Raw genomic sequence first — 15,147 nt, forward strand, 5'->3', positions numbered from 1 at the left:
GCTCTTTAAAACTTCACTCCGCTAAGAGTATATTTGAATTGCAATTCATTTTTAAGTTGAGGATTTTCCTTACTTCAGATGATTATAATTTATACATAAATTACTAATGCTCTGACATAGAAAATTCACTCCTTTGAATTACCTGTTGACACTCAATGTGTTGGAGAAAATTGCTGATAAATGAACAAATTTTCATTTACTGACATTTATAGAATGACATTTGCTAAGTAGGATCAATTTCATCAACATCAAGATGATTTGGACACAATAAGGCCATATCTAAAACTTATCTCAGGCAAATTATTCATTGCAAACTTACCAATTCTCCTATCTCATGTCTCTTACTTCTTCATACCTTTCAATTCCCTATCTTTGTTCTATATAAGAATCTTTTTCTCTCCCATCATCATTTTCCTTTTCAATTAAACCCAGACTGATTCACAGTTGTTACAGGAAGTTATAAGAATTATCAGAAAGTAGTTGCAAAAATAAACCAATGCCAAAGTCGTAAAAAAAAATTAATTTGAAAATTCCAGTAGACTTACTCCAGGAAATATGTATTCCTGATATAAGTAGTGCATAAATTTCTGCTTACAATTTTTCCTATGTGTTATAAAATGTCAAAATTACCATATATTTATAAAATTCCCCAAATTATGAAAATTAGTCACTACTAGATATTTATACAATATAAAAAACCTTACAATAAAATGCAAAATGTAGAAATATTTTAATTGACATATCAAATTACAACACACAAAATAAGTAAAAATGTAGTTATCACAATTTGTTAAAATTCTGCACATCATTCTCAGAAAAAGTAGATTCCTACAAAGATTTACAAAAGCCCAAAGTAAATAGTTTATCAATGTGCTACCAAATTTAGAGGTTCTGCTCAAATATTTCCCAGATTAAGTGTAGAATTTGTCTCTTCATCAGTTCTCCAATGACTGCAATATTGTCACCTCTTACAATGTATAATCCTAATACCACTTGCTCTACTCCCTGAGAAGAGCTGAATACTCTTTTATGGCTTTCATCCAAAATCAAATTGATAATCAAAACTTTTAGGGTTCCCACAATCATTTTGCTATCAGATGTAACAACAGCAACCATCCAGTTGATGTAGTTCTCCCAGGTCAATCATGATGCTCAGGCCTCACACTCTGGAGCCTGTGTCAAGCAGAGAACATGGAAGAAAAGCTGTGAATTTCTTAAAGGAAAATATTCTCTCACTTTTTCATTTGCATTCTCAGCACCTAGTATAATACTTGGGATATAGTAGCAATTTAATAGATGGTTTTTCATGCATTCTCTTAACAGAAATAATTGGAACTAATGATAATAATTCATGAACAATTATAAGTAAAATATAATGTATTATTTAATCACTAGCTATATTATAATTCACAAATTATAATAGGATATTAATACTAAAAGAAATGAAAAACAATATATATATGACAACCTCATAGTCAGAGATTTGGCAAAAATAGCAAAAGACGGGAATAATCCATTTTAGAGACATTGGGAAATTCACCAAACTACATCGTTTGTTGAGCTGTAGCTAGATCAACCATTCCTGAAAGCAATGTGGAATTATTCTACAAATGTGATATTTAAAAGAAGCAGCTAGATAGTAAAGTAGATTGAATGTGAGTCTGGAGCCAAAAAGAACTAAATTCAGACTTGGCCCAATACACTATGTGATCCTGAAGAAGTCAATTAATTCCTTTCTTCATCAGTTTTCTCAACTGCAAAATGGAAATAATAATAGACCTTGCCAGACAGGTTTATTTGGAAGAATAAACAATATATTTGTAAATATGGTCAATAGTGTCTGGCACATGATAGGCACTTAATTTATACTTGTTCAGCTTTTTTTCTTTCTTCCTACAAAAGTGACTTAAAACATCCATTGTTTTTTACCCAGCAATTCTTGTGTTAGGCACATACACTGAGGAAGTAAAAGAGAAAAATCTCCCCATAAATCAAAATATATGTAGCAATCCACTCTGTAGTAGGAAAAAAGCTGACAATAAATATGAGTTAAACAAATAGAGATAATGAATATGGCATTATATTACAGAAATGAAGGAAATATGATGAATATTTAAAAGAATAGAGAATCATGAGATTTAAAGGAACTGATTCAAAGAAAAATAAAGTTAGATTCTACCAAATGGCAAAAAGTGTAAATTAGAACTACAGACAAATAAACAAAAACTGAAGGATACACATTCATAATTATTATGTCTGGCCCAGAAGAAAAGATGAGAAATTTAATCTCCATTCTTTCTTAAAGAAAATAAAGAGGTATAGGTACAAAAAATTGCATAACAGTTTCATTGATCAATTAGGTAGTTATATTAAATTACTTCTCTATCTCTGTCTCTCTGTTTCTATCTTTGTCTCTTGGCTCTGCCTCCTGTCTGTCTCTCAGTTTCTATCTTTCTCATCAATTTGTTCATTTTTGCATAAAAGATGAAAAGAGTAGAAAATATTGGAGAGAAAAAATGAAGATGTTAAAAAAACAAGGAAATAAGTAATGTTTATAATTTTTAACTTATCAAATAAATGCCAATAGTGATAGCATCACAAGTAGGAATTTTAAATATAATGCTACATTTAAAATGTCATATTTATACCTCACCAAATTTTGGCAAATCTGTGAGAAACTATTCTTTGTGATTCATAATTAACGCATAAAGTCTTTAAAAATTACTTATTATGTTTCTCCCTCCCATACCTTAGGTATCAATTGATAATATTTAAGAACTTTGTCTTCTACCTTTTAGTATAAAAGGAAAATTAGTTACTTGAAGGTAATTGTTACATTTTTGTTTTGTTCTGTTTTTGAATTGCATTTTAATTTGGATAGTCTTATTTGCTTAGTATATTTCTTCTTTAAAAAAAAGAAGAAAATATAATATAAAATGTTTTATTAATACTTGAAAGTTTTTCTGATCAGTGCTTTATGGAAAACTTTGAGAACCAACTTAATTATAAATACTTTATTATTTTAAGGCATGAAATATATTAATATATTTAACTTATACTTTGTTATTTAAAATGTTTGAAGGAGAATAAGATATTTTAAAATTATTATTACTAATGGCTCAGGAATCTTCTTTAACACAAAGTCCAGTCATCAGTTTCTGATATATTTTTTTTTAATTTTTATTTAATAATTATTTTATATTGACAGAATCCATGCCAGGGTAATTTTTTTTACAACGTTATCCCTTGCACTCGTTTCTGTTCCGATTTTTCCCCTCCCTCCCTCCATCCCCTCCCCTAGATGGCAAGCAGTCTTATATATGTTGGATATGTTGCAGTATATCCTAGATACAATGTATGTTTGCAGAACCGAACAGTTCTCTTGTTGCACAGGGAGAATTGGATTCAGAAGGTATAAATAACCCGGGAAGAAAAACAAAAATGCAGATAGTTCACATTCGTTTCCCAGTGTTCTTTCTTTGGATGTAGCTGCTTCTGTCCATCATTTATCAATTGAAACTCAGTTAGGTCTCTTTGTCAAAGAAATCCACTTCCATTAAAATATGTCCTCATACAATATCGTTGTTGAAGTGTATAATGATCTCCTGGTTCTGCTCATTTCACTTAGCATCAGTTCATGTAAGTCTCGCCAGTCCTCTCTGTATTCATCCTGCTGGTCATTTCTTACAGAACAATAATATTCCATAACATTCATATACCACAATTTACCCAGCCATTCTCCAATTGATGGGCATCCATTCAATTTCCAGTTTCTAGCCACTACAAACAGGGCTGCTACAAACATTTTGGCACATACAGGTCCCTTCCCCTTCTTTAGTATTTCTTTGGGATATAAGCCCAATAGAAACACTGCTGGATCAAAGGGTATGCACAATTTGATAACTTTTTGGGCATAATTCCAGATTGCTCTCCAGAATGGTTGGATTCGTTCACAACTCCACCAACAATACATCAGTGTCCCCATTTTCCCGCATCCCCTCCAACATTCATCATTATTTTTTCCTGTCATCTTAGCCAATCTGACAGGTGTGTAGTGGTATCTCAGAGTTGTCTTAATTTGCATTTCTCTGATCAATAATGATTTGGAACACTCTTTCATATGAGTGGTAATAGTTTCAATTTCATCCTCTGAAAATTGTCTGTTCATATCCTTTGACCATTTATCAATTGGAGAATGGCTTGATTTCTTATAAATTTGAGTCAGTTCTCTATATATTTTGGAAATGAGGCCTTTATCAGAACCTTTAACTGTGAAGATGTTTTCCCAGTTTGTTGCTTCTCTTCTAATCTTGTTTGCATTAGTTTTATTTGTACAAAGGCTTTTTAATTTGATGTAATCAAAATTTTCTATTTTGTGATCAGTAATGATCTCTAGTTCATCTTTGGTCACAAATTTCTTTCTCCTCCACAAGTCTGAAAGATAAACTATCCTATGTTCCTCTAATTTATTTATAATCTCGTTCTTTATGCCTAGGTCATGGACCCATTTTGATCTTATCTTGGTATATGGTGTTAATTGTGGGTCCATGCCTAATTTCTGCCATATTAATTTCCAATTATCCCAGCAGTTTTTATCAAATAATGAATTCTTATCCCAGAAGTTAGGGTCTTTGGGTTTGTCAAACACTAAATTGCTATAGTTGACTATTCTGTCTTGTGAACCTAACCTTTTCCACTGATCCACTAATCTATTTCTTAGCCAATACCAAATGGTTTTGGTGACTGCTGCTTAATAATATAATTTTAGATCAGGTACAGCTAGGCCACCTTCATTTGATTTTTTTTTCATTAATTCCCTTGAGATTTTCAACTTTTTATTGTTCCATATGAATTTTGTTGTTACTTTTTCTAGATCATTAAAATATTTTCTTGGAAGTCTGGTTGCATAGCACTAAATAAATAGATTAGTTTAGGGAGTATTGTCATCTTTATTATGTTTGCTTGGCCGATTCAAGAGCACTTAATATTTTTCCAATTATTTAAGTCTGACTTTATTTGTGTGGAGACTTTTTTATAATTTTGCTCATATAATTCCTGACTTTCCTTTGGTAGATAGATTCCCAAATATTTTATGGTATCAACAGTTATTCTGAATGGAATTTCCCTTTGTATCTCTTGCTGTTGGGTTTTGTTGGTGATGTATAAAAATGCTGAGGATTTATGGGGATTTATTTTGTAGCCAGCTACTTTGCTAAAATTATGAATTATTTCTAATAGCGTTTTAGTAGAATCTCTGAGGTTCTCTAGGCATACCATCATATCATCTGCAAAGAGTGATAGTTTGGTTTCCTCATTGCCTACTCTAATTCCTTTAATCTCCTCCTCGACTCTTATTGCCGAGGCTAGTGTTTCTAATACGATATTAAATAATAATGGTGATAGTGGGCAACCTTGCTTCACTCCAGATCTTACTGGGAAAGGTTCCAGTTTTTCCCCATTGCATATGATGTTTACTGATGGTTTTAAATATATGCTCCTGACTATTTTAAGGAAAAGTCCATTTATTCCTATGCTCTCAAGTGTTTTTATTAGGAATGGATGTTGGATTTTATCAAATGCTTTTTCTGCATCTATTGAGATGATCCTATGGTTTTTGTTTGTTTGGTTATTGATATAGTCAATTATGCTAATAGTTTTCCTAATATTGAACCAGCCCTGCATTCCTGGTATAAATCCTACTTGGTCATAGTGTATTATCCTGGGGATGATTTTCTGTAACCTTTTTGCTAATATTTTATTTAAGATTTTAGCATCAATATTCATTAGGGAGATTGGTCTATAATTTTCTTTCTCTGTTTTCAGCCTACCTGGTTTAGGTATCAGTACCATGTCTGTGTCATAAAAGGAGTTTGGTAGGACACCTTCAATCCCTATTTTTTCAAATAGTTTATTTAACATTGGAGTTCATTGTTCTTTAAATGTTTGGTAGAATTCACATGTAAATCCATCTGGTCCTGGGGATTTTTTCTTAGGGAGTTGATTGATAGTTTGTTCTATTTCTTTTTCTAAGATGGGAGTATTTAGGATATTTAATTCTTCCTCTGTAAGTTTGGGCAAGCTATATTTTTAGAGGTATTCTTCTATTTCATTTAAGTTGTCGAATTTATTGGCATAAGGTTGGACAAAGTAACTCCTAATTATAGCTCTAATTTCCTCGTCGTTAGTGGGAGTTCTCCCTTTTCATTTTTAAGACTAACAATTTGATTTTCCTCTTTCCTTTTTTAAATCAGATTTACTAAGGGTTAGTCTATTTTGTTGGTTTTTTCATAGAACCAACTCTTAGTTTTATTAATCAATTCAATAGTTTTTTTTTTTTTTTACTTTCAATTTTATTCATCTCTTCTTTTATTTTTACAATTTCAAGTTTAGTGTTTGACTGGGGGTTTTTAATTTGTTCCTTTTCTAGCATTTTTAGTTGCAAGCCCAATTCATTGACCTTCTCTTTCTCTATTTTATACAAATAGGCCTCTAGAGATATGAAATTTCCCCTTATTACCACTTTTGCTGCATCCCACACATTTTGGTATGACATCTCATTATTGTCATTTTCTTGGGTGAAATTATTATTATGTCTATGATTTGCTGTTTCACCCAATCATTCTTTAGTATGAGATTATTTAGTTTCCAATTATTTTTTGGACTACTTTCCCCTGGTTTTTTGTTGAATGTAATTTTCATTGCATTGTGCTCTGAAAAGGATGCATTTACTATTTCTGCCATACTGCATTTGAGTTTGAGGTTTTTATGTCCTAATATATGGTCAATTTTTGTATAGGTTCCATGAACTGCTGAAAAGAAAGTCTATTCCTTTCTGTCTCCATTACATTTTCTCCAGAGATCTATCATATCTAATTTTTCTAGTATTCTATTTACCTCTTTGACTTCTTTCTTATTTATTTTGTGGTTTGATTTATCTAATTCTGAGAGTGCAAGGTTAAGATCTCCCACTATTATAGTTTTACTGTCTATTTCTTCTTGCAGCTCTCTTAATTTCTCTTTTAAGAATTTAGATGCCACACCACTTGGTGCATATATGTTTAATATTGATATTGCTTCATTATCCATGCTACCCTTTAGCAAGATATAGTGCCCTTCCTTATCTCTTTTAATTAGATCAATTTTTGCTTTAGCTTGATCTGAGATCAGGATGGCTTTTTTGACTTCACCTGAAGCATAGTAGATTTTGCTCCAACCTTTTACCTTTAACCTGCATGTATCTCCCCGCTTCAGGTATGCTTCCTGTAAACAACATATTGTAGGATTCTGGCTTTTAATCCATTCTGCTAACCGCTTCCTCTGTATGGGGGAGTTTACCCCGTTCACATTTATGGTTAGAATGACCAATTCTGTATTGCTTGCCATTTTGTTAACCCCGGTTTATGCTTTTCTCCCTTCTTTCCCCTTTACCCCCCTTCCCAGTATTGAGCTTGTGAGCACCACTTGCTTCTCACAGCCCTCCCTTTTTAGTATCCCTCCCTCCCGCCTTAGAGTTCCTTCCTCTATCTTACCCCTTTCCCTCCCAGTTTCCATATTCCCTTCCACTTAGCTTATTCCTTCCCTTTTCACTTTTCCCTTCTCACTTTTCAATAAAGTGGGAGAAGTTTCACCATAGATTGAATATGTCTAAAATTTTTCTCTTAAAGCCAATTCTGAAGGCAGTAAGATACCCACTATATTCATCCCCCTCCTTTCTTTCTCTCAGATATAATAGGTTTCCTATGCCTCTTCATGAGGTGTACTACCCCCACTTTACCCTTTTTCTGGTACAATGTCCTTTCCACATCAGTTTCTAGAACAAGGTATACATGTATTCTTTATACATATTTATAGCCAAAATATAGTTCCCAATATTAATCTTTACCTTTTTAGATTTCTCTTGAGTTCTATATTTGAAGATCAAGTTTTTTGTTAAGTTCTGGCTTTTTCATCAAAAATAGATGAAATTCGCTTACTTCGTTGAATGTCCATCTTCTTCCCTGGAAAAAGATGCTCATTCTAGCTGGGTAAGTTATTTTTGGTTGCATACCAAGTTCCTTAGCCTTTCGGAATATCATATTCCAGGCCCTTCGATCTTTTAGTGTGGATGCTGCCAGATCCTGGGTGATCCTTATTGTGGCTCCTTGATACTTGAATTGGGTTTTTCTAGCCGCCTGCAGTATTTTTTCCTTCGTCTGAGGGTTCTGGCATTTGGCCACTATATTCCTTGGTGTTTTGATTTTAGGATCCCTTTCAGTGGGTGATCGATGAATTCTTTCGATGTCTATTTTATCCTCTGTTCCTATGACTTCTGGGCTCTCTTTGATAATTTCCTGGAAAATAGTGGACAGGCTCTTTTTTTCATCATGCTTTTCTGGGAGTCCAATGATTCTCAAATTGTCTCTCCTGGATCTGTTTTCCAGGTCTGTTGCCTTCCCCAGAGGGTATTTCACATTCTTTTCCATTGTTTGATTTTTTTGGATTTGCTTGACTGATTCTTCTTGTCTCCTCGAGTCATTCAATTCCAATTGTTCAATTCTGATTTTCAGTGAAGTATTTTCTTCACTCACTCTTTTAAAATCTTTTTGTAATTGTCCCATTGAGCTCTTTTGTTCTGTGGAATTTTTTTTCCATTTCGCCAATTTTGTTTTTTAAAGAGCTATTTTCTATTTCCAGTTCACCAATCCTATTTTTCAAGGATTTTATTTCTTTATCCACTCTCTCTTTAACTGACTTCTCTAGGCTCTTTTGCCATTTTTCTTTTAGCTCCCTTGTGAGAGCCTTTTTAATTTCCTCCATGAGATTCATCTGTGCTGAGGAACAGATGATCTCCTCCTTTGGGGATTCACCTGGAGACTGTTTGTTTTTAGTCTCCTCAGGATTTAGAGTCTGCTCTCTATCTGTATAGAAACTGTCAAGGGTTAAAGTCCTCTTCAGTTACTTGCTCATTCTGTCTAATAATCAAAGACAAACTAGCAAAGAAAAGAAGAAAAAACTGGAGTCTTTCTTTGGGGGAGGGGCTGCGTCATGTTACTGAGCTTCCTCTACAGACTGCGGGGGGCAGCAGTGAGGCACTAGCCCGACTGTGCTGCGCCTGCGCTCTGAGATCCCAGAGCGTGCTGAGTCACTGTGGGGGGGGGGGAGGAGGAAGGGGGTGGCCAGTTCCCGAGAGACTCCAGCTGTTTGGGGTTGTATTCTTCACCCCCGGTGTTTTTATCTTCTCTGCTGGGCTGCTGACTTGCTGCCGGAGCAAAGTATCCAAACCTGTAGCAAAGCTCTCCCCGCAGAGACAGCTGCGATCACTCCCCACCCCTCTCCAGTCTGCTCCCGTGCTCTCACTGCCGCTGCCCGCCGCCTGTGCCCGATCTAAAACTGTCCCAGCCCTCCAGTAGAAACAGACCTTTCTTGGCGAATCTCAAGGATGGCTTCTCTTGGTAACTATTTGTGGGTTATTTTTCAGTCAAGCATTAATTCAGAGGCTTGAAATGAAATGGATAGTGAGAGAAAGCGTGGAGCTACACAGCTGTGTGCCTCCTCTCCGCCATCTTAACCGGAAGTCTCTGATATATTATTTTGAAAAGAATTATGACTATATAGAGGAAAGCTAGAAATCAGAGAAATCTTAATAGGATAGAATATGATTTTATGTTGAGAATGTGAATGAGTGAAAAAAAAAGTGGAATATAATTTTTCTTCAAAGGAATATTCTTCAATTCTATAAGCAGAATTTTTTTTTATTAAACAATAGATTGATATACAGAAAAGAATTAATTTAAATATAAATGAAGAGATATAAATTTTTAGATGATCATTTAGTCATGAATTTATATATATATGTATATATATATATACTCATTCATACATTTAGATGAGAATTCATCTAAATAATTATATCTTTATATTAATTTAAATGAAATTTTATTCAAATACATATGTAAATAATTCTATATATCTCTACATATATGTATATATGGGCATATAATTAGTTGAATTCTCATTCATATCTGTATGTGTGCATTTATTCTGATGTATGTATATTGGAGAGAGAGAAAGATATAAAGACAGAAATAGAGGTGTGGGGGAGGTATTTAATATGCCACTGAATTTGAAGATACTTAAAATCATGATGAAGTTTATGAATTCTATTAATTTAGCATTTGTTACTTATTTTTCCCATCACAGACCAAAGACCTTTTACATAATGGGAGTGTGATACTGGAGAGAACTGTGAAATATTGAAGTTTTTCTTTAGAACTTATTTTTGCAACTTCAGCAATCTTAAACAGCAGAAATATACAGTTAATTACTGTCCTTTGGATACATGAGCTCTGACTTCTGGCACAGCTGTTTCTCTTCAAAGCTGTTTCATTATATGAATTATGATTTTTTATAGTGAAATTGAGAGACAATGAGTTTCAAATAATCAAATATCTTACATTCTGTTATTTTAATTAGTAAGCATTATGACCTTACCATTTATTTGTTTCCTTTGAGAGTTCTTTGGAGATTCTAAGAGTGGACATTTTTAGGTAGTAAGTTAGTCTGATGGAATAAGATGTTTGAAGTAAAATAAGTTTAAATATCCCTCAATCACATTATATGGAAAGCTGGTTACTTTGCTTATGTCGAAGGAGTATTCTGCAGTGGTTTTACAAATTCATGGTCTAATTACTTTCTATAGCTTTAGAGTATAAAATCCTTCCTACTCTAATATTCCAATTTTATCTGAATAAACTTAGAACATGGAATCATATTCCAATATTTCAACATAATATGTGAGTGACACTATGTTCACAAATAGGAAAGAAACTGGAATATTTCTTCAAATAAGAAGTATGGGTCTACTAAGGTAGCATGTGACTCTTCTCCAAGGACCAGTATCAGTAAATTTAGGCAGACTCAAAACTAGTTTGGCTTAAGTGGAGCCAAGAGGACTTCCAGAGGTGGAGTTAAGGTAGTGAAGCCAGAGAGCTGCTTGACCTCTCCCACTTTCCCTGGAAAATCACATGAAAACAAGCCTCTGAATAGAGTCTGATAGAATAGAAACACTCTCAAACTCAAGATAGACTGAAAAAACTTCAAGAAAGGTCATTCTCAGTGGGGTAAAAAGGATATTCAGCCTAGCTCAGATATACTCCAGGAAAGCTGGTGAGAAGGTGTTAATCACAGCAAATAAGCAACTAAGACCCTCAATCCTGGCTAAATAGAGGAGCTGTAGGGCAGCTTCGAGTCCCAGTTCAGAAGGCAAACTCAGTGGAAACCAGAATGTTTCCTGAAAAAAGCAGACAAAGCTCACAAGGGGTCCCTGTGGCTCAGAGCTGCACAGGAAGCTTGGAACAGCACCCTATGTTTGCCAGGAACAGAATTGAACCATAAAAGTAAAAAAAGAGGAAATATCAAAAGAAAATGAGCAAGAAACAAAAAAGAACCTGAACCATAGAAAGCTACCGTGATGATAAACAGAACAAAACACAAACTCAGGCAAGATCAAGATGTCCATAGCAGAAATCTCAAAGAGTGATAAGAATTGGTCTCAAGACCAAAGAGACTTCTTGGGACTGTTCATAAAAGACATTAAAAGGCATGAGGGGGTCTACAGCTTGGAAAAGGAAGGAAAAAAATGTTCTGAAGAAAACAACTCCTTAAAAAGGAGAATTAATCAAATGGAAAAAGAGATACAAAAGATAATTGAAGAAAATCACACATTGAAAACCAGAACAGGGCAAGTGGAAACTAATGACTCTGTGAGATAGCAGGAATTAGTCAAACAAACTAAAATGAATGAAAAAATGGAAGAAAATGTGAAATAAAGCATTGAAAAATAGCCAACCTGAAAATAGATCCAGAAGAGACAATTTAAAAATTATTGGCCTACCTGAAGACTATTTCAAAAAAAAAAAAAAAAAAAAAAGAGCTTGTATAGTGTTTTGCAAGAGATCATTCTACAAACAGAGGGGGAATTACTCATTGAAACAATCTATCCATCACCTTTGGAAAAAGATCCCACAAGGAAAAACTCATAGAACATCATTGTGAAACTTCAGAACTACAATCTCAAGGAAAAAAAAATATTGCAATTTGCCAGACAAAAACAATTCAAATATCAAGGAGGAACAATCAGGATTACTCAGGATCTGGCACCTTCTACAATAAAGAATTGGGGGGTCCTGGAAAATGATACTCTAGAAGGCAAAAGACCTAGGGTTACAACCAAAAATAAGCTATCCAGTGAGACTCAGCTTCTTCTTTCAAGGGAGGTGATAAAGCTTAAATGAAGTAAGAAACTTTCAATCATTTCATTTGAAAAGAACAGAAAATTTAATCTATAAACACAGGACTCAAAAGAACCATAGAAGACAAACACACAGGAAAAAAATATATATTATTTAAGGGTTAAATTGTTTATATCCCTAGATGGGGAAATGATAACTATAATACTTGAGAACTGTATCTGTCACTGAGACAGAGAAAAAAGATCATCACATGGACTGAGAGTGTGGTTGTGAATGGATTCGGATGTGATAACATCAAAGAAAAAGATATTAGGAGTGGGAAAATGTCTGCACTGGAAAAAGAGGAAAGGAAAGATATAATGGTCTATGTAGTTCACATAAAGAGATGCAAAAAGATCTATTACAAGGCAGGGAAAGAAGGGAAGAGAATGAGCATTGTCTGAAGCCTGATCTCATCAGTTTTGGCTCTAACAGGAAATAATTTGATCATTCAGTTGGTTATAGAAATTTATCTAACTCTATAAAGAAGTAGGGGAGAAAGAGGAAAGAAACTGGAGGCACAAGATAAAAGGGAGGGTAGAAACATTAGGGGGAAAGATAAGAGAAGGGGTAAGGAGTGATAGAAGATAAGGGAATAGGTAGAGTTTGTTTAAAAAAAAAAAAACTACAGGGACAATTAGGTGGCACAGTGGATAGAGCACTTGACCTGAAGTCAGAAGGATCTGAGTTCAAATCTGATCCCAGACACTTAAAACTTCTAGCTGTGTGACCCTGGGCAAGTCACTTAACCTTCTAATTGCCTCAGCAAAAGACAAAAAAAAAAAAAACACTACAAAGAGAAGGGAAAGAGGTGATAAAAAATAAGTAGTGAATGGGGAGTGGGTAAAAAGAAACATAAGATTAAGGACAGGGTGAAAAGAGAGAACAAAACTATATACTGGAGAAAATAGGATAGCAAGGAAATACAGACCTGGTAATCACAACTGTGAATGTGAATAGGATGAAGTCTGCCATAAAATGGAAGCACATAGCATAGTGGATTAAAAAACAATCCTATAATATATTGTTTACAAGAAGCATTTGACACAGAAAGACACATACACAGTAAAGGTAAAAAGCTGAAACATAATTTATTATGCTTCAACTAAAGTTAAAAAAAAAAAGCAGGGGTAGCAATTCTGAGCTCAGATAAAGCAAAAATGAAAGATCTTATTAAAAGAGATAGGGAAGGAAAGTACATCTTGATAAAGAGTGCAATAAACAAAAAAGTAATAATGATACTAAATGTGTATGCACCAAGTGGTAGTGCAGGCAAGTCAATAGAGAATATTTTAAACCAATTACAGGAAGAAATAGACAGAAAAACTATTCTAGTGGGGGACCTCAACCTTCCCCTTTCGGAAACAGACAAATTTAACCATAAGCAAAAAAGAAACTAAGTAGGTTAATAGGATTCTAGAAAACCTAGATATGCTAGATCTCTGGAGAAAATTGAATACGGACAGAAAGCAATACACTTTTTTTATTGGCAGTACATGGCACCTACACAAAAGTTGACCTTATATTAGGGCATAAAAACCTCACAATCAAATGCAAAAAGGCATAAATAGTAAACACTTCCTTTTCAGACTACAATGCAATAAAAATTACTTTCAATAAAGGACCAAGGAAAGATAGACTAAAAACCAATTGGAAATTAAATTATCTAATTCTAAAAAATGAGTGGGTCAAACAACAAATCACAAAAGCAATCCATAATTTCATCCAAGAAAATGACAATAATGAAACAACATACCAACATCTATGAAATGCATTGAAAAGCAGTTCAGGGAAATTTTATATCTCTGAATAGGTACATAAATAAAATAGAAAAAAAGAGATTAATAAATTAGGCATGCGACTGAAAAAGTTAGAAAAAGAACAAATAAAAAACTCCAAATTAAATACCAAATTAGAAATTTTGAAAATCAAAGGACAGATTAATGCAATAGAGACTAAAAAACTTATTGAATTAACAATAAAACTAAGTGTTGCTTTTATGAAAAAAAAACTAACAAAATAGACAAACTTTTGGTTAATTCGGTCAGAAAAAGGAAAGAAAAAAACAAATTACCAGCATTAAAAATGAAAGGAGTGAACTCACCACCAATGAAAAATAAATTAAAGCAATTAGGAACTATTTGCACAACTCTGTGACAGCAAGTCTGACAATCTAACCCAAATGAATGGTTACAAAAATATAAATGGTCTGGGTTAAAAGAGGAAAGAAATACTTAAATAGTCCCATTTTTGAAAAAAAAAAATTAACAAGTCATTAATGAATACCCTAAGAAAAATCTCTGAGGCCAGATGAATTCACAAGTGAATTCTATCAAAGATTTAAAGAACAATTAATTCCAATTATTGTTGTACACTATTTGAAAAAGTAGATAAAAAAGGAGTACTGCCAATTTACTTCTATAACACAAATATGACATTGATAGAAAAACAAAATTACAGACCAATCTCTCTAATGAATATTGATGCAAAATTTTTTAAATAAAACATTATCAAAGAGATTACAACAACTTATCAGTAGGATAATACACTGTGATCAAATGGAATTTATACCAGGAATGGAGAGCTGGTTCAATATCAGGAAAATTATTGTCACAATTGACTTGTGTCAATAACAAAACCAACAGAAATCATATGATCATCTCGCTAGATACAGAAACATCTTTTGACAAAATATAACACCCATTCCTATTAAAAACACTAGAAAGCTTAGGGATATGGAGAGTTTTCCTTTAAGTAAAGCAGTATCTTTCTAAAACCTACAACAAACATTATTTGTAATGAAAAGAAGCTGAATACATTCCCAATAAGATCAGGGGGTGAAACAAGGATGCCCATTATCACCACTTTTATTCAACAT

At 33.5% G+C, this 15,147-nt stretch overlaps 1 pseudogene; it reads right to left on the reverse strand.

Moving 5' to 3' along the window:
* Positions 1 to 865: 865 nt before the first annotated feature.
* LOC127557085 (U6 snRNA-associated Sm-like protein LSm8) overlaps positions 866 to 15,147 on the reverse strand; it is a 47,483-nt pseudogene continuing 33,201 nt past the window's right edge.

This window comes from Antechinus flavipes, chromosome 3 (assembly GCF_016432865.1).
Source record: "Antechinus flavipes isolate AdamAnt ecotype Samford, QLD, Australia chromosome 3, AdamAnt_v2, whole genome shotgun sequence".
In the NCBI taxonomy this organism is placed as follows: domain Eukaryota; kingdom Metazoa; phylum Chordata; class Mammalia; order Dasyuromorphia; family Dasyuridae; genus Antechinus; species Antechinus flavipes.